The 19,363-nt window shown below is 38.1% G+C and overlaps 2 pseudogenes; both read left to right on the top strand.

The window, feature by feature from the left end:
- The window catches only part of LOC139705899 (butyrophilin-like protein 8), a 35,237-nt pseudogene extending 19,637 nt beyond the window's left edge, over window positions 1–15,600 (top strand).
- Window positions 15,601–15,602: 2 nt separating this feature from the next.
- Window positions 15,603–18,346, top strand: LOC114107613 (butyrophilin-like protein 8; annotated as a pseudogene).
- Window positions 18,347–19,363: the final 1,017 nt, after the last annotated feature.

Below are 19,363 nucleotides of genomic sequence, written 5' to 3'. Positions count from 1 at the left end.
AAAAATAGGGGGGTGAGTTATGACTATGGAATTGATGGACCTGGATTAGAACAGTTATGGCCTTGGGATATTATCTTCATTTTAATCTTTTTCTTCTTTTCTCCCCAGCACTGGGCTCAGGTTCTCTCATTTCTATAATGGGATTTGTTAATGGAGGCATTCAGCTACTATCCTCAGGTTGGTTATCCCAGCCCACAGTGAAGTGGAAAGGCCTGCTGGGACATGATTTATCTTCAGATTCCAAGGTAACTGCAGACAGACATAGCCCATTTGTTGTCAACTCCTCATTTGTAGTCCAAGAGAATGTTGGAAGCATATCATACTCCATTCAGCACCCTGACCCTGACCTGAGCCAAGAGTTAGAATCCAGAGTATGGATAAGAGGTGAGTAGGGAGGAGAAAGAGGAGTAGGGGTGCATGCTTGGGTAACCCAGAGGGAGACTAGGAGCCTTTCTGTTTCTAATTCTTGTTTAATATTGACCAGTTTTAATGATTCATTTTGAAAGTCAAGGTTAATGTGATATAAACAATAAAATAATTACTGGGCACAGTGGCACACACCTGTAATCCCAACTTCCTAGGGGGCTGAGCAAAGAGAATTTCAATTCTGAGGCCACCCTGGGCAACTTAGTGAGACTGTCTCAAAATAAGAAAAGGACCAGGGCCATAGCTTAGTGGTTTAGTGCCTTCTTAGCATGTATCTCTTGGATCAATCCCCAGAATTGAACAATAATTTCAACATAACAACAACAACAGGTAGAAACAGACTTGTTTACAATTCCAGAGAAGTTGGATTAAGTATTTTCTTTGCTACATGATCAGTGTATGGGGCACCCCTCCAAATTCAACTCTTAAAAAAACTTAAGAATTTGCATTAACTCTAGGAAAAAGGGGAAAAGTTTACTTTTAATAAGTTTATTAATTTTAAAGAAAATATATTGTCATTGCCTTATGAAACTGAATAAAATTTAAAATGTAGAAATTTTCATGAAGATTTTAAGAGAATAGGTTAATTCATGTAGATCCAAATATGTCAGTAATTACTATGTAAAACATCCTAATTTGTCAGTTAAAAGAGAAAGATTGTAGATTGATTTTTTTTTAAAAAAATTTGTTTTAAAAATTTTAAATCAATGTAGGAGAAAAATCTAATAATGTGCAATATTTTGTTTTAGATGCTGACGAACCTTCATTTTATTTATTTATTTGTATGCGGTGCTAAGAATTGAACCCAGTGCCTCACACATGTCAGGCAAGTGCTCTACTGAAGAGAACTGGGGGGAAGAATAGACAAATAGTAACCAAAGGCATACCATCATAGATACATTAGTATCTATGATACTATACAAAAGAAAAAGAGGAGAGCTTTAAGATGATGGAATAGAGGAGGTTGCTTTCTGGCTGCTCTGCTCTCTTTTGTTTTGAGACCAAAAAAACAGACAGGCAGCTTCTCAGCAAAGTGGTTGAGAAAGGTGAAAGGGCTTTCCTGGGAGTTAATACTGGACATTGAAGGCAGATTAAGGACTCAGGAGGTTGGATATAATAGAATAAGAAGAACTCTGCATTGCTATTGCTGTTGCTGTTGCCAGTCAAATCAGCCCTCCATGAATGAGAAAAGTGGAGGGATGAGGAATTTAAAGGAACCCATAGTTTTAGGAGGCCTGTTCAATGTTTGGGTATGGAGAGATCAGCGATCAAAGACACAGCTGGACTAACCAGAAAGGTGTGTTGCACAATATCCTTGTGTGGGAAAGAAGCCACACCTGTCCTGGCAACCCAGAGAGGACAGAGACATTTTGCAGCTGCACCATGGGAGCCAGCAGCTGGGGGAGCCCATTCCTGGCAAACCCAAGTTGGGCCCCAAATATAGGCCTGGCAAAACCATACCACATGACCTAGAGAATGCCTAAGTGACCTGGAGAAAATCAAGCTTGGAGAAGGGTTTACACAGGGGAATACATGAATTTACAAGGGCAGGATTGAGTTTGGAGCCTGAATCCAAGAGACTAGGAAATGTGAGATCTGCAGATGATGGAAAGGACAAAGGATTGGCTCCTTCACTGCATGAGTGGAACCTAGGGGAGATTCCTGGGGTGCAGTCTCCCAGTGTGGAGAGCAACTGCTGGGCCCTGAATGTGTGCTGATTGAAAAGTTTCAGACCAATCACCATTCCAAGAACCTGGAACCTACCTAGGCCCAAACCACACCTCCAGGAACTCTGCCTATGGGATCTCCTCTCACACTCTACTGACCCCATCCTGAAGGTGGAGCAGACATCACACTCCAACCCACTCCACCTAACACTGTGGAGAAGGGAAGCCAAGAATTTTAAAAAGCACCATTAGAAACAATTCTTTGACTTTTCATTGAGATCTTTTTTCCCCTTTCTCTGTTTCATTGTGATCTGAATGATTCATGGACATGATACATATACATATGTGTCTTTTTCCCCCTCCTTTCTAGCGTTTTTTGAAGGAAGTTACTTTTCATGGCTTAGTATCTTGAGGGCTAGGATGTTTGATTAGTATATTTCTGTTTTATTTTGTATTCTTTTATTTTTATTTTTTTAAGAGAGAGAGAGAGAGAGAATTTTTTTTATTTTTTATTTTTTTTTAGTTTTTTCAGCGGACACAACATCTTTGTTTGTATGTGGTACTGAGGATCTAACCCGGGCCGCACGCATGCCAGGCGAGCGCGCTACCGCTTGAGCCACATCTCCAGCCCCAATATTCTTTTATTTTTTATTTTAAAATTTTATTTTTTAAATTTTTACTTCTTAATATTTTAATTTTTATTTTGTATATATTTGTCTTCTCACTTATCTATTTCCCTTGATTCTTTTTTCCTTCTGCTAATAGCCAAACTCTTTGTTCTCTCTTTTACTCTTCCTTTTTTTTTTATATTTAAAATTTCTAAAATATTTTCTGTCCTCCCTCATAATCTTCACATCCTATATCTCATCTCTTCTCTCCTGGTTCACCATTTAAAATTACAAACCCTTTTACAAACTTAATGTTTTTACTATGGGCAATAATTGATCACATCATTTCTGTTTATAGTGACAATTAACATTGTAAATGTCATAGTAGAAACTAGTTGGTTTAATGCTGTACATCATTTGCATTGGTTGTTATCATTTGTCTCCCCCTGAACTGTGAGGTACTGGAAACTTTCAGGGACACAGTAAGTTCATAAGGTAGAAAAATCTATAAATCTAGGTATGTGTAGGTTATCCATTGGGGGGCATAAATACTGATGACAGTTATTTCTTGTTGTATGGTTCCCTTAAGCAGTATTAAATGAACTTCTTGGTCTTCTGATTAACTTGGCTTTACGTCCACTTTATCTGCTATGAGGATAAAAAACCCTGCTTGTTTATGAAATCTATGTGAATGATATATTTTTTTCCCAGCCTTTTACCTTTAGTCTGTGGATGTCTTTGCCTATGAGGTGAGGCTGTTGGAGACAGCATATTGTTGGGTATTGTTTTTTAATACAACCTGCCAGTCTATGTCTTTTGATTGATGAGTTTAGTTCATATATATTCAGTGTTATTATTGAGAAATGATTTGTATTCCATCATTTAAATTTATTTCTGGTTTTTAATTTGAAATAGTTTCTCCTTTGATCATCTATTCTTTTAGCATAATTTCTTCCTTTATAGTTTTTCACTTTTGTTTTTTATTTCTTCTTCATAAAATATTTTATTGAGTATGTTTTGTCATGCATACTTTCTAGTTGTGAATAACTTTTGTTTATCATGGAAGGTTTTTATTTCATTGTCAATTCTGATGCTTAACTTTGTTGAGTATAGTATTCTTGGTTGGCATCCATTTTCTTTCAGATCTTGGTATATATTATTCTAAGACCTCCTAGCTTTGAGAGTCTGGGTTGAGAAATCAGCTGAGATCTGGATTAATTTCCCTCTAAATGTGACCTGTTGTTTTTCTCTGGCAGCATTTAAAATTTTATCTTTACTTTGTATTTTAGGCATTTTTATAATAATGTGCTTTGGTTGATGTGGGTCTTTTGTAATTTTGTATATTGGGGATCTGTATACCTCCTCTATTTGATTTTCCTTTTTATTTATTAAGGCTTGGGAATTTTTCTGATATTATTTTATTCAAAACATTATGCATTCCTCTGGTTTGTATCTCCAAGCCTTCATTTGTCTTGATCAATCTTAAATTTGGTCTTTCCATGTTATCCCAAATTTCTTGAAAGTTCTGTTCATGATCTCTTAACATCTTTTCTCCATGGCCAACTTTATTTTCAAGATGATATATTTTGTCTTCATTGATTGCTATGTCTTTCAAGTAGTCTAGTCTGTTGGTAATGCTTTCCACTGAATTTTTATCTTGGTTTATTGATTCCTTCATTTCAAGTATTTCTACTTGATTTTTTCCCCAGAATCTCTATCTCTTTTTTGAAGTAATCTTTCATATCCTGTACCTTCTCTCTTATTTTACTCTTTACTCATACTTTACCTTGCAGATCAGTTTATGTATTCTAAACTCCTTCTCTGACATGTCTTCCATTGTGGTATTGATGGAATTCTGTTATTGAAGTATTTTGATTTGTTTGGGGCAGTTTTTTTTCACTTGCTTTTTCATGTTGTTTGTGTGTCTACTCATCTAACAGTATGATCTGAGGCAGAAGACTTTCTACCCTATGAGCTTATAGTGATCTTGAAAGTTTCCAGTACTTCACAATTAGAAGGAAACAATAACAATAACCAATGCAAACAGTATACAGTATTAAACTAAATATTTACTTCCTACTATGACATCTACAATTTTAACTGGAACAATAATCAGGAATTGTATGGTAAGCAATTACCAACAGTAAAAACAATAAGTTTGCAAAATTGTTTGCAATTTCAAAAGGTAAACAAGGAGAATGCAGAAGAGATTTAGGATGTGACGACAGTGAGGGAGTAAGAGAAAAAATAGAAATAAAAAAATAAAGGAAGAGTGAAGAGAGAACAATAGAATTTGTCTGCTAGCAAAAGAAAAGAGAGAAAGAGAATCAAGAGGAAAAAGACAAGTGAAAAACAAAACAAAACAGAGCAAAAATATAGTAATCCAAAATCCTTAGTCCTCAAAAGACAAAGCCATGAAAAATAACTATGTTCAAAATATGCTGGAAATGAGAAAAGAGAGACAAATATGTATATGCATAAATGTCCATGAATCATTTTCAGCACATAGACAAAGAGAGAGCAAAAGGAAAAGAAAAAAGAGATTCTTGATGAAAAATTAAGGACTTGTTTTCATTGCAGTGGTCAAAAATTATCAAGAAGAATATGTTTCATAGCAGCACAATTCACAATAGCAAGACTGTGGAACCAACCTAGATGCCCTTCAATAGATGAATGGATAAAAAAATGTGGCATTTATACACAATGGAGTATTACTCTGCATTAAAAAATGACAAAATCATAGAATTTGCAGGGAAATGGATGGCATTAGAGCAGATTATGCTAAGTGAAGCTAGCCAATCCCTAAAAAACAAATGCCAAATGTCTTCTTTGATATAAGGAGAGTAACTAAGAACAGAGTAGGATCGAAGAGCATGAGAAGAAGATTAACATTAAACAGGGATGAGAGGTGGGAGGGAAAGGGAGAGAAAAGGGAAATTGCATGGAAATGGAAGGAGACCCTCAGAGTTATACAAAAGTACATACAAGAGGAAGTGAGGGGAAAGGGAAAAATAATACAAGGGGGACAAATGAATGTCAGTAGAGGGGGTAGAGAGAGAAGAGGGGAGGGGAGGGGAGGGGAGGGGGGATAGTAGAGGATAGGAAAGGCAGCAGAACACAACAGACACGAGTATGGCAATATGTAAATCAATTGATGTGTAACTGATGTGATTCTGCAATCTGTATATGGGGTAAAAATGGGAGCTCATAACCCACTTGAATCAAAGTGTGAAATATGATATATCAAGAACTATGTAATGTTTTGAACAGCCAACAATAAAAATTAAAAAAAAAGAATATGTTTGTTGTCTGTTCCCAAATGTCTTTATTTCTCTTTCTTCTTGTGGTATGTATCATTCAAAAGTAGTGGTCACAGGCAGTGAAATTCTTCCTCTTTCTGTGTTGCTCATCAAGTTGCCAGTTGGAGCTCATGAGGTCTTAGCTTCTCTTCTTGGCAGTATGAGGCAGAGTGGGTTGGAGAGTGTCCTCAGGTCTACTATCTGGGTGAGGTCTCTGTAGAGTTCTGTGAAAGAAGCTCCTATAGGCAGAGCTCCTACAGGTATGGCTTAGGTCTAGTCAGGCCCAACATTCTTTGTTGGATGGCCATTGGCCTAAAGATTAAATCAGCACAACTCTAAGGCCCAGCAGCTGGCTATCCACACAGGGAGACTGCATGACAGGAGTCTCCCCTAGGTTACATTAATATGGTGGAGGAGCCAATCCTTTGCCCCCTCTGTTGCTCATGAACCTTGCTCTTCCTGGCCTCCTGGACTGCTCCTAAGCATAGTCACACCTGCCCCCCTGTTAAAATTTCTGTCCCACCTCAGCTGTTCCGTGAGCTGCCAGACTTAAAGGGGGAAGGGAACTAGTCTCTCTAGGGTCTCTATCACCCATATTCTCCCGTGTGAAACATCTTCCATGCCTGACTTTCTCCTCCTCTCCTAAGCACACTAGGGGTCATGAAGCAGTCATCTTGCAGGTCTGTTTTTCAGACCCAGCTTAGATTTCCCAGGTCTCATCTCCTGGACTTGCTCCCACACACAGCTGGCCACACTAACATGATGTCAAATTATCCCTATTTGGCTCTCCATGGACAATGGAAGAACACAAGATGTCTTTTCCATATGAGGACATGGTGGAGCACACCTTCTGGATCAACCCAGCAGTGTCCTTTTTATTTATTTTTTGTTATTCATTTTTATTTTTAAAGGCAATGTTGTTGCCACCATTATTTTATTTATTGTCTTATTTGTTAATTCTTGGTATTCATGATAGAAGAGTGTATTTTGACATATTATATGGAGTATAATTTATTCTAATTAGGATTTCATTCTTAAAGTTGTACACGATGTGGAGTTTCACTGGTTGCATATTGATACATCAACATAGAAAAGTGTATCTAATTCATTCTACTGACTTTTCTATTTCCATCCCCCTCCACTTCATATATTCCTTTTTGTCTAATTCATTGGACTTCTATTCTATACCCACTCATTGCGTTTTAGTATCCACATATCAGAGAATATTTGGCCTTTGGTTTTGGCGGGGGATTGACTTATTTCACTTAGCATGATAGTCCCCAGTTCTGTCTATTTACCAGCAAATGCAATGATTTTATTCTTATTTATGGCTGCATAATATTCCATTGTGTGTCTATACCACATTTTCTTTATCCACTCACATATTGAAGGGTGTCTAGATTAGTTCCATAGCTTAGCTATTGTGAATTGAGCTTATATAAATATTAATGTAGCTGCATCACTGTAGAATGCTGATTTGAAGTTCTTTGGGTATACACCAAGGAGTGAAATAATTGGGTCAAATGGTGGTTCCATTATAAGTTTTCTGAGGAATCTCGATACTGCTTTCCAGAGTGATTGTACCAGTTTTCAGTCCCTCCAGCAATGTATAAGTGAACATTTCCCTCACATCCTCAATAGCATTTATTGTTACTTGTATTCTTGATAATTGCCACTCTGACTGGAGTGAGAGAATCAGTGTAGTTTTAATTTGCATTTCTCAAATTGCTAGAGATGTTCATTTTTTCATATATTTTTTGACCATTAGTATTTTTTCTTCCATGAAGTGTTTTTTCAGTTTCTTTGCCAATTTATTTATTGGGTTATTTGGGTTTTTTTCGTTTTAAATTTTTGGAGTTCTTTGTATATCCTGGAGATTAATGCTCTATCTGAGTTGCAGATGGCAAAGATTTTCTCCCATCTGTAGGCCATTTTACATTCTTGATGGTTTTCTTTGCTGTGAACAAACTTTTTAGTTTGGTTCTGTCCCATTTATTTATTCTTGATTTTACTTCTTGTACTTTAGGACTCTTGTTAAGGAAGTCAGTTGCTAGCCAACATGATGTAGATTTGGGCCTACATTTTCTTCTATTCAGTGCAGAGTTAAGTTTTGTGTTTAATTTCATTTTTGATACAAATGGATTTCCAGTTTCCCCAGCATTATTTGTTGTAGAGGCTATTTTTTCTCCAATGTATGTTTATAATGCCTTTATCTAGTATGAGATAACTGTGTTTATGTGGGCTTGCTCTGTGTCTTCTGTTCTGTTCTGTTGGGCTTCATGTTTGTTATGGTGCTAATACCATGCTATTTTTGTTACTATAACTCTGTAGTGTAATTTAAGGTTTGGTATTGTGATGTTTTTTTACTTCACTTTTCTAAATAAGAATTGCTTTGTCTATTCTAAGCCTCTTATTTTTCCAAATAAATTTCATGACTGCCTTTTTTTATTTCTAAAAATGCCATTGGAATTTTAGTAGGAATTGCATCAATCTGTATAGTGCTTTTGGTAGTATGGTCACTTTGACAATATTAGTTCTGCCTTACCAAGAACATGAGACATCTTTCCATCTTCTAAGGTCCTCTTCAATTTCTTTCTTTAGTGTTCTGTAGTTTTAACTGTAAAGTTCATTCATCTCTTTTGTTAGATTGATTCCTAAATATTTTATTTTTTGAGGCTATTGTGAATGGGATAGTTTTACTTATTTCTCTTTCAGTGGATTCATCACTGATGTATAGGAACACATTTGACTTATGGGAATTAATTTGCTACTTCGCTGAATTCATTTATGGGTTCTAGAAGTTTTCTGATGCAGTCTTTTGGTCTCCTAAATGTAAAATCATGTCATTGGCAAATAAGGTTAGTTTGAGCTCTTCTTTTTCTATTCATATCCTTTTAATTTCTTTCTTTTGTCTAATTGCTCTGGGTAGGATTTCAAGGACTATGTTGAATAGGAGTGGTGAAAGAGGGCATTCCTGTCTTGTTCTACTTTTTAGAGGGAATGCTTTTCATTTTTTTCCATTTAGAATGATGTTGGCCTTTGTTTTAAGATATATAGCTTTTAAAATGTTGAGGTATGTTCCTACTAGGCCTACCATGTTTTGAGCATGAATGAATGCTGAATTTTGTCAAATGCTTTTTCTGCTTCTATTGAGAGAATCATGTGATTCTTGTCTTTAAGTGATGAATTACATTTATTGATTTCCATATGTTGAACGAAGCTTACATCCCTGGGATGAACACCATTTGATCATGGTGCATTATCTTTTTAATATATTTTGTATATATTTTATTAAGATTTTTTTGCATCTATGTTCATCACAGATATTGGTCTGAAATTTTCTTTTTTAAAAATTTTATTATTTTATTTTATTTTTAAAAATTTTTAGTTGTATATGGACACAATATCTTTATTTTACTTGTTTATTTTTTTATATGGTGCTGAAGATTGAACCCAGTGCCTCACACATGTGAGGCCAGTGCTCCATCACTGAGCTACAATGCCAGCCCTATTTTTATTTTTTATTTGTTCTTTTCAGATATATATGACAGTAGAGTGTATTTTGACATATTATACATATATGGAGTATAACTTATTCTAAGTAGGATCCTATTCTTGTGTTTGTACATGAACCCTGCCTTCTTGCCTGGATCTGAGTTCTCACTTCCCACCACCATGTTTTATGGGCATCGGCTCTGTCTCTGCCTGGCTCCTTCAGAGGCTGTGTGGAGAACTGGGCTAAACTAGCATTTGCTGGGGTGGCTCTGCTCCATCCCTCACCCCTTGTTTCAGTGTGTGTGTGTGTGGGGGGGGCGGGGTTCCAGCAACTTTTGGATAGTAGCTATCCATCTACAAGTTTTGTTTTTTTTTTCTTAAGAGATCTCACTGCAGGGGTATTCCTTCTTCATTCAGTTTCTTGCTGTCTAGAGGTGGGAAGATGCTCTGTTGATTTAAAGGGAAACTGGACTGCTCCACAAAATGGCTGCAGAATGTGGTAGTTCTTTCTTTCTACTATTTGGTTTTGAACTACTTTATCCCCTTCAATGACGCTGCTGTTTCTGTTATATATTAATTTTGTCTGCTTTTCTTTTCAGCTCTTGCTAAGGGAGTGAGCTTATGTGATTTTTCCTTTCCTCCTTTCTCTCTCTGTTGCCACTCTCCCTTCTCCCATCCTTGTCTGGGTTCAGGGATTGAGAACTCTGCCTTTATTTTCTATTTCATTAACTGAACGTCAAATCTTTACAGGTCTCAGATGGTGTGATATTGGATCTTAAAGCATTTACTCTGCCTTCTACATCTCGGGTCAGTTGTTTCTTCACTGCCTCCTTCCTGTGTTGGAGAGAGATTATAGATCACTGTCTAGCTTCACTCTGCTAACTTCTCCAGAATTCTGAATATATGATTTCACTCCCTTATGTCCTGCAAGGTTTCCACTGAGTAATCCAGTAATAGTCTTATGGTAGTTCTCTTGTACATAATAAGTAAGCTTTAACCTGCTGCTTCCCTTAGTATGGTCTTTTTCAAAGTAGCGTAGAGGCTTGTGGTTGTCTGCAAGCACAGGACCTGTGGTTGTAGACTTTCTATGGGTGGTTTGTGGTATAGAAGCATCCCCCTGCCTGATACAGCTCATCAAAACACTGTCCCTACTACCAGGTAAAGAGACAGCCAGTTCACCTGGATTCTAGCTTCCAGTGCCCAGGTTTATGAACCATGGGTGCCACTTCCCCCACAGCCCCTCACTTCCACTGCAGCCAAGAGTCCAGATGCCGTTTCTCTCTGCTACCTAGAATTAAGACTGGATAGCAAGTCTAATTGGATCTGAGCCCTTACTTCCTGCCACCATGAATAGTGGTCATTTGTTCCTCTCTCTGAAGGCTCCTGCATAGGCTATTGTGGAATGCTGGGTTAAACTAGCCTTCCAAGTGCAGGTATACTTCACTCCACTTCCCTTTTCATCATGAGGAGGAGAGGGCTTCAGTAAGTTTGGCTAGTAGCTAGACCTCTACAGGTTTCTTCTAGACATATTACTGAAACATTGTATTTCAGTAATATTCCCTCTGGTTGAATTTGTTGATATCTGGAAGTGGGGAGGTATTTATTTAATTTCCTCTTGAGTATCTGACCAGCTGTAAGCTTCACAAAATAACTGTCATGCTTTCTGTCCATGACTTCGGTTAAACTGCTTGATGTCCTTCAACGATCCATTGATCCATTGCTCCAGCTGCATTTTAATTTGTTTTGCTTTTTTTTCTCTGTATATTGTTAAGGGAGTGAGTTTATATTTATCTCTCCCTCTTTTTCTCTCTGTTGCTTTTCTCCTTCCTCCTTCTGGTCCAAATTTGGAATTAAGAAACTCTGTCTTTATTTTCTGCTCCAGTAACTGAATGCCAAGTTTCTCCAGGTCTCAGACTGTCTAATATTGGATCTTAGATCATGAACTGTGTCACCTGCTTCACTGGTCAGCTGTTCCTTCACTGCCTTCTTTCTGTGCTATGTAGAGATTAGGGATGACCAATCTCACTTGAATTTGCCAACTTTAGGTGTCTCCCTTTCTCCTGTTCATTTTGAGACAAGGTCTCACTAAATTGCTGAGGTTCTTACTAAATTGCTGAAGCTGGCCTCATACTTGCAATTTTCCTGCCTCAGCCTCCCATAGTGTTCCATCATATGTAATTGTGTATAATATAATAGATTACAAGCATGAGTCACCACACCTAGCTTATTGACTCTTCTTTTGAAAGATTTCTGTTTGGTTCTTTTAAAATATGCTATTTCTTTGCTGAATTTCTCATTTATATCCTGCATTGCATTCCTTATTTTATTTAACTGCTTATATATATCCTCTTGGGTCTCATTGGGCTGTTTTAGAAACCATTCTTTTTGTTCTTTATTATGTATTTCATTCATACCAATTTCTTTATAATCTGCTGCTGGAGAGTTATTTTGTTCTTTTAGAAGCACCTTTGTTTTTCATATTTCTTGTGTGCTCTTTCAATGATATCAGGACACTTTTCCTCTGACATCAAGGTTATGACTAGCCACCTGTGAACTCATGTGAGTGCCAGTACTGATGGCATATTTCCAGGAGGTTTTTCTACCCTTTCCCCTGAACTGGGATCACACTTATTACTTGGAGGGTGAGAAGTAAACCATGGTTCCCAATTCTGCCCTATCCATAGGCACATACTGAGGAGGTCTTAAGCAACTCTGGGTGTCAACCCATCCCCAATATGCATGCTCCAGCTGAAGGAGTTGTGATAGAGAAGCCTCTTCTCCAGCCATTGACCCACTCCTGAGTTACTCAGCCAAAGAAGGTCCAGGGGAACTATGTCTGGTGTCAGCTTCTTTCCTGTTCCTGGGGATGCCTTGACACTAGCAGGGAGAAACACCATGGTTCTTGCTGCCATCCCACCTACACAGTTTGCACCACCACCATGCCCATCTACCTTGCCCGGCCACATGCTGCTGTCAGGCCTGAGTGCAAGTGCCACAGTGGGTGCTGCAGTTTCTGCCACTATGTCTTCCCGTGTAACATAGGGCTCGTACCACTGACTGGTCGGAGGACAAGTGCCTCAGTCCCCCTGCCATCACTGTGGCTGCCAATGCAAGAGGTCCTTGCTAATGGCAGAGATAGCACCTAATGGAGGTCCCCATTCTCAGAAGTAGTTGCATAGCTCCCCAAAACCATCGCTGTCTACACCATACCTGCCTGAAGTGCTCCCACTTTCATGTAACATACAGAAACAATAGGTCTTTGTGACTCTGATACAGTTTGCACTGCATCTGAAGTCATTATTTACAACCAAAGAAACTATAGGGAGACAACACTATGGGGCCCAGCTGGAATCCAAGTCAGTATTACATATACAACTAACAACACCCCAAGACACATCTTCTGGAGAAAGCCACTTCATAAAATTGTTAGAGATACCTGGTCCATTAAATTGCATAAATCTCAATGCAGAAGAACAACTGTTTGGCATTCTACACACAAGTGGGAGCTTGAAATATTTTCCTTTTTATACCTGGCTTATTTCACTCAGTATAATGTTTTCCACTCCCTTTGATGTGCTTGCAAATACCAATATTTCATTTTTAATGGTTGACTAGTGTTCCATCATGTGTATTTGTGTATAATATAATATATATATACCACATTTTCTTTGTCCGCATATATGTATATATCACATTTTCTTTATCCATTTATCATTTACATTAACTTAATTTCTTGGCTATTGTGAACAGTGCTACAACATAAGTGGTGGAACACATGGTTAAGAATTGCCAAACATGCCGGGCATGGTGGAACACACCTGTAATCCCAGTGTCTCCAGAGGCTGAGGCAGGAGGATCATGAGTTCAAAGCCAGCCTTGGGAAAAAGTGAGGTACTAAGTAACTGAGTGAGATCCTGTCTCTAAATAAAATACAAAATAGGGCTGGGGAAGGGGCTCATGGTTGAGTTCATGCCCCAGTACTAAAAAAAAAAAATTGCCAGACACAGTGAGGAATGATCAAATTAAGAAACTTGGGCTAGTTTATACCAAGATGTATCCCAGGGCTGTTGATGATTAAGGCAATCTCAATAATTGCCATGGATAGAGAAGTGGATCAATGGCATATAACATAGAACTTCAAAATGAATCCAAGCCTAAGCAGGAGCTTGATGTATATATAATTGAAATTATGTGAAATAATTATGTAAAGAAATATGTTTTCAATAAATGATGCTGTTATAGTTTTATTCATTTAGAAGAAAATTAAACCTCAATTATAGTGTATATATAATAAGAATTCAGATAGATCAAGACTTATATAGAAATGCAATATTTTGGAACTATGGAAGTAATTATAGGAAAATGTTCTTTTAATCTTAGGGTATAATACTATTCCTTAAAGTGAATCAAACTGCGTTCATTGTTCGGAAGTTATTAAAGAGTCTATGCAACTGTTTTTCAGAGACATTTTTCCAACCTTCACCTTGGCGCCTGGTTTTCATTTTATTGGGATTACTCTATTTTAAGTGTTGGGATTATTGCAATGAGGATATCTTTTCTCAAAAGTAAGTGAAGGATAAAATCATGGGCCTTTAGCTTTTATTTATGGTTCCAGGGATGCTCCTGTGTGCCACCAAGTCTGCTCTTCCATCTACAGGCTTCAGAAACCCATCACTTGGGCCACCGGGACCACATTCCTCATTTTCCCCCAGGCTGGCTGACAATGGCTCCCTGGGAAAATGCCAGCCACTAACAGACCCTTCCTTTAGTAGGCACAAAAATAAAAGGATGAATGATTTTCATTACTCTAAAGCTTATACAAATTTCTAAGAATATCAGAAAGACTCTAATAAAAATTTCAATGTCAAAAATACTTCTTTATCCATATATATGGATAAAGAGATTGATTAAATAAAAGAATATTCAGCCTCAATAAAATTTAAGCCATAAGAATCAATTCTTCCTCTTTAGGGGTGATACTGCTCTCTGCCATAATCCCACTTCCCTCTTCCAGCTGTCTTCTTGATATATTCCAGGTAGAGACATTCAGGGAAGGGATGGTGGGTAGAGGCACAATGGGAAAGTTCTAGGAGAATCTTATACTTCAGCTCACAGATCTTCCCAATTAAGCAAGGAGCCAAAGTTCTGTTTATACATTACACACTTTTGAATTTTGTTTTGGGGAAAATATTGGCAGAATTGGGTAAGTGTCTTGTCATGCTCTGAGCCTTCTGTATACTGTTCTCCTAAGTCCCTCTATGTTCCATAGTTTGAGCTGTCTGTGTTGTCTTTGCTCTGGTCTGGAAAGGAAGCATGTGAAAGACAAGGCTGTGCAGCAACTTCCCTCTCCATCCATTAACAAATTTGTCTGTTAGGTATATGGGGATATATATCTAAGAGTCTATGCAACTGTTTTTCGGAGACATTCATCATACATACAGCTGTACATCAGAGTCGGAAAATGCCCAATTTTTTAAAATGTTGGTACATTTTTTACAGAGAGAAACTGTAGATTTCATGAGCTGTCTAGGATATGCAAACTCAGAATGGCAAAGAAACCCCAATTTCCTCTGGCCTGCTGCTTTTGAGTCTTTATACAGGCTTTCATTGACCATGAAATACACTGATTTTTATGTTACAAAAAACTTCAGGAAAATAGCTAAGAATGTCACCAGATACTGAGACTTCCATCCACACTGTCCCTTCATTCCTGTTTTATAATTTCATCCTCTCCTCTTTTTTGTTTCCAGAACAAAGAAGGAAGTAATCACAGGTAGATGAGAGAAGCTATTACTGTCCTCCCTCATTTCCCTAATCATCTTTTCCTTCCAAGTCCCTAGCTTATAAATTCACATAACCCGAGGCTCATCAGAACCCACAGAGCCAAATTTGTGAAGGGGAACTTGAAATTGTGTACTAATATAAAAGGAGTACCTTTAGTAGTAAAGCCCATAGCCTTCATTGGATCTCAGGTGATCCCATGATGCCCATAAATGTTGATCACCCTTGGTTGCTCCTCCTTCTCTTGTTTCATGCTCTCCATGTAATCACTGACTTATATATTCTGTTTTCAGCATTGAGAAAATACCAGAAACATACAGGTAACAATGCCAGAGGGGGCTGGTCACAGTTCAGTCTCAAGTGGGTATAGCAGGTGTCAGATATGCAGCCCACCCAATCTGCTGATGATTAATCTGTGATGCTGCAATGCATGTTAAAGTGCAGCTTTCCCCAGGTGAACTTCAAACAGAGGTGGAGGAGGGGAGAGGGCAGGAATTGGGACATACGATTTGAAGTTTTCAGGCAAAGAAAAGAATTGAGAATTGATGTAATTGATGAATAGACAGGATTCCAGGCAGCAGGGGAAAGAATTGAGTTAGGGCCAGGAAATGGTAAGGGGAGAACTGAATAGTGGATTTATTTGAGATTTCACAAAGATAAATAATACGCTTATAGGGAAGGGCAAAAATAGAATTAGGAGGTAATATTGGGGGCTGCACTGGAGAGGAAGAAATTGCTGGATGGGCAATGGCCAATAGGGATTCTGGTTCTGGGTCCTCACCTGAACCTACTCTGAACCAATCTACAGTGAGAGGAGTCTTCTTCCCACTAACTTATATTTCTTTGTTCAGCCATATCACAGTGGAGGTGACTCTGGACCCAGATACAGCTCAACCACAGCTCTATATGTCTGATCAGAAAAACGTAACATATAAAAAAGCTTTCCAAAATGTTCCCTACACAGAGAAGAGATCTAAGAGAAAGTTTCTAAGGGTTTCCATTCAGGGAAACATTATTTGGAAGTAGATGTGGAATACAATGACAATTGCTTCTTGGGAGTGTGTCAGGATAACGCACCTAGGTGGCAAAAATACTTCTTATAACTCCCAGAAGGGGATACTGGGTCCTTAAAAAGGAGGAAGATAATACATTTTTCATATTAAATCCCCATAAAAGAATGATCTTCCCCTGTACACCCCTTACAAGAGTTGGTATCTTCCTAGACTATGAGGGTGGGGAAAGATAGCTGACTAGTGACATATATGGAGCTACTTAGACTGCAGACAATAAATTTGGATACACAACAAGGTGCGGCTTCCCATAGACATACTTCTCAGCTCAGGTTTATGAAGAAATAAAGCAGGGGCTGATGCAGCCAGGGTGACAGTCAAAGGCAGAGTTACAGATAATTTAGGGCACTAGTGACTGACCTGGGGTCTGGGTGGTGGGGAAAGAAATAAAAGTTATACAGAAACTAATATATGGGAGGAAGCTGAATAGTGGGGTTACAAAAAGTCTCGCTAAGTTAAATAATGGGCATGTATGGAGAGACAGCGGTAGAAATGGGGTGAAATTCAGGAGTCACCAACTCACTTCTAGGGCTTGCCAAGCATTGAAAAGGCACAGAGGCTTCACTGTGAAGGAGGAAAGGGCAGGAGGTGTGTGCTCACACACACAAACAGTTAAGTTTTGCTGTGCTTAGCAAAACAAGGAGTTCTGTGAGAAAGTATAAACTCTTTGAACTGTGTCCTTGTTGCTGTCTTAAGAAGATAAGAGAAAAGAATGTTCTGCCAAGTGTAAAATTTATATATATATATATATATATATATATATATATATATATATATATATGTGTGTGTGTATGTGTTTGCCTGGGAATAACTAACCACAAGTTAATTGATAAGAAATATGGAGCACTGTGACCATAAACAAAGTTTTCCTGAGAATGTTTACCGATGCTTGTAAGGATTAAGCTGCTGAAAGGATGCTTTTTCTTTTCCCTGGTTTTATTATTTTTTTTAAAGAGAGAGAGAGAGAGAATTTTAGTATTTATTTTTTAGTTTTCGGCGGACACAACATCTTTGTTTTTGTATGTGGTGCTGAGGATCGAACCCGGGCCACACGCATGCCAGGCGACCGCGCTACCGCTTGAGCCACATCCCCAGCCCTTCCCTTGTTTTAATTAACAGTGCTGTATAAAAGAAGGAGAGAAAAAAGTAAAGACGGTGCTCATTTCTACTGGATGTGTGTGTGTGTGTGTGTGTGTGTGCGTGTGTCTTTCTTTAAGCATCTCTGCTGTAACAGGAATTACAGATTGTCAGCGGGTTCTGACAAGGAGGGGCAATGTCCAATAGGGATTCTGGCTCTGACACCTCCCCTGAACCCACCCTGACCTAATCTGCAGTGAAAGCAAGTGAGTTCTGGGACTAGCTCAGGTCACCTCCCCACTAACAGGTGTTCTTTCTATCTCTCCCCTGTATCACAGTGGAGGTAACTCTGGACCCAGACACAGCTCACCCACAGCTCTACATTTCTGATCTGAAAGCTGTAACATATAAGAAAATGTCCCAGGAGGTGCCTTTCACAGAGAAGAGATTTAGGAGGAAATGTGTGGTAGCTTCTCAGTGTTTTCAGACAGGGAAGTGCTACTGGGAAGTTGATGTAGGACACAATGAAAATTGGTTCATGGGGATATGTCAGGATAATGAATCCAGGAAGGCAAAGGACTTAAATTTGTCTGCCCCAAATGGAATCTGGATCCTTGGACAGTGTAAATATGAGCATTTTACATTAAATACCCACAGAATCAGTATCTTTTGTATGCCCTTTACAATAGTGGGTATCTTCCTAGACTATGAGGGTGGGACCATCTCTTTTTTCAATGTAAATAATCAGTCCTTCATTTATACCATGGCAACTCAGTTTAAAGGTTTATTGAGGCCATTTATCATGTGTAAGCCATAAGAATGAAAATATGACTCCCATAATCATCTCAGAGGTCAGAAGAGAAGCCTCTTTTCAAAGGATCCCCACATCCCCAAACACAGACCAAGAACCTCCCCACAGATGACCACACTCTTCTTCCCCATGAATAATCCTCAGAATGACACCTCACACTCTCCTTTAGGCTACTAAGGTTCCTCTTTGGATTCCAAAACCTCCCAGAAGATAGCAATGATGGCTTCTTGATGACGAGAGATTGATCTGTCTACATGGGAATCATGGGTCATAGCTACTTTGAGGTGGGGAGGGAATAAGGCTAACATTGAATTTAGTTTGTCATAACTCCATCAAATAAAGTTTGATGAGTCACATCCTCTCTAGCTCCTTATCAGATTGTCAGGAACAGTGACCCACCTCTGTTGTCATAAGGAAGATTAAAGAGACAGTAAATGTGAATCACACTTTCATCTTTTTGATGGTACAGTATTTGATGATGATCTTTTTTATACCAGCATACCTCATAGGTATTGTGGTTTGCTTCTAGATTACTGCAACAAAACAAATAATTTAATAATTTAATAAATCAAGTCACATGAAGTCTTTTTTGCAGTAAATATAAAAGTTATGCTTATACTAAACTGTAGTCTATTTACTGTGCAATAGCATTATATCTAATGTAATACTTGAAAACATCTGGGCAATACTTGAGTAAAAAAGTATTTGATTGCTAAGAAATTGCTAAAAATCACTTGAACCTTTAAGAAATCATAATCTTTTTTTTTTGCTGGTGAAGCATCATGCCTTGATGTTGATGGCTGCTGACTTATCAGGGTGGTGGCAGTAGATGGCTGTAGCATCTGTAGCAATTTCTTAAAATAAGTCCACAGTGAAGTTTACCACATCAATTGATTCTTTGCTGAAGATTTCTCTATAGTATGCAACGTGTTTGATAGCATTTTACCCACAGTAGAAATTCAAAACTGAAGTCAACTCTCTCAAAACCTACCAGCTCAGTTAATGTGTTATCTTTCAAGTCCTTTCACGACTTTTTTTTTTTTTTTTTTTGATGCAGAGGATTGAAGGCAGGGATATTTAACCACTGAGCCACATCCACAGCCTGTTTTATATTTTTTTATTTAGAGAA

Source organism: Marmota flaviventris, chromosome 5 (assembly GCF_047511675.1).
Source record: "Marmota flaviventris isolate mMarFla1 chromosome 5, mMarFla1.hap1, whole genome shotgun sequence".
NCBI lineage: Eukaryota > Metazoa > Chordata > Mammalia > Rodentia > Sciuridae > Marmota > Marmota flaviventris.
The sequence above is the reverse complement of the archived record's forward strand: the minus strand, read 5'-3'. Positions and strand labels throughout refer to the sequence as shown.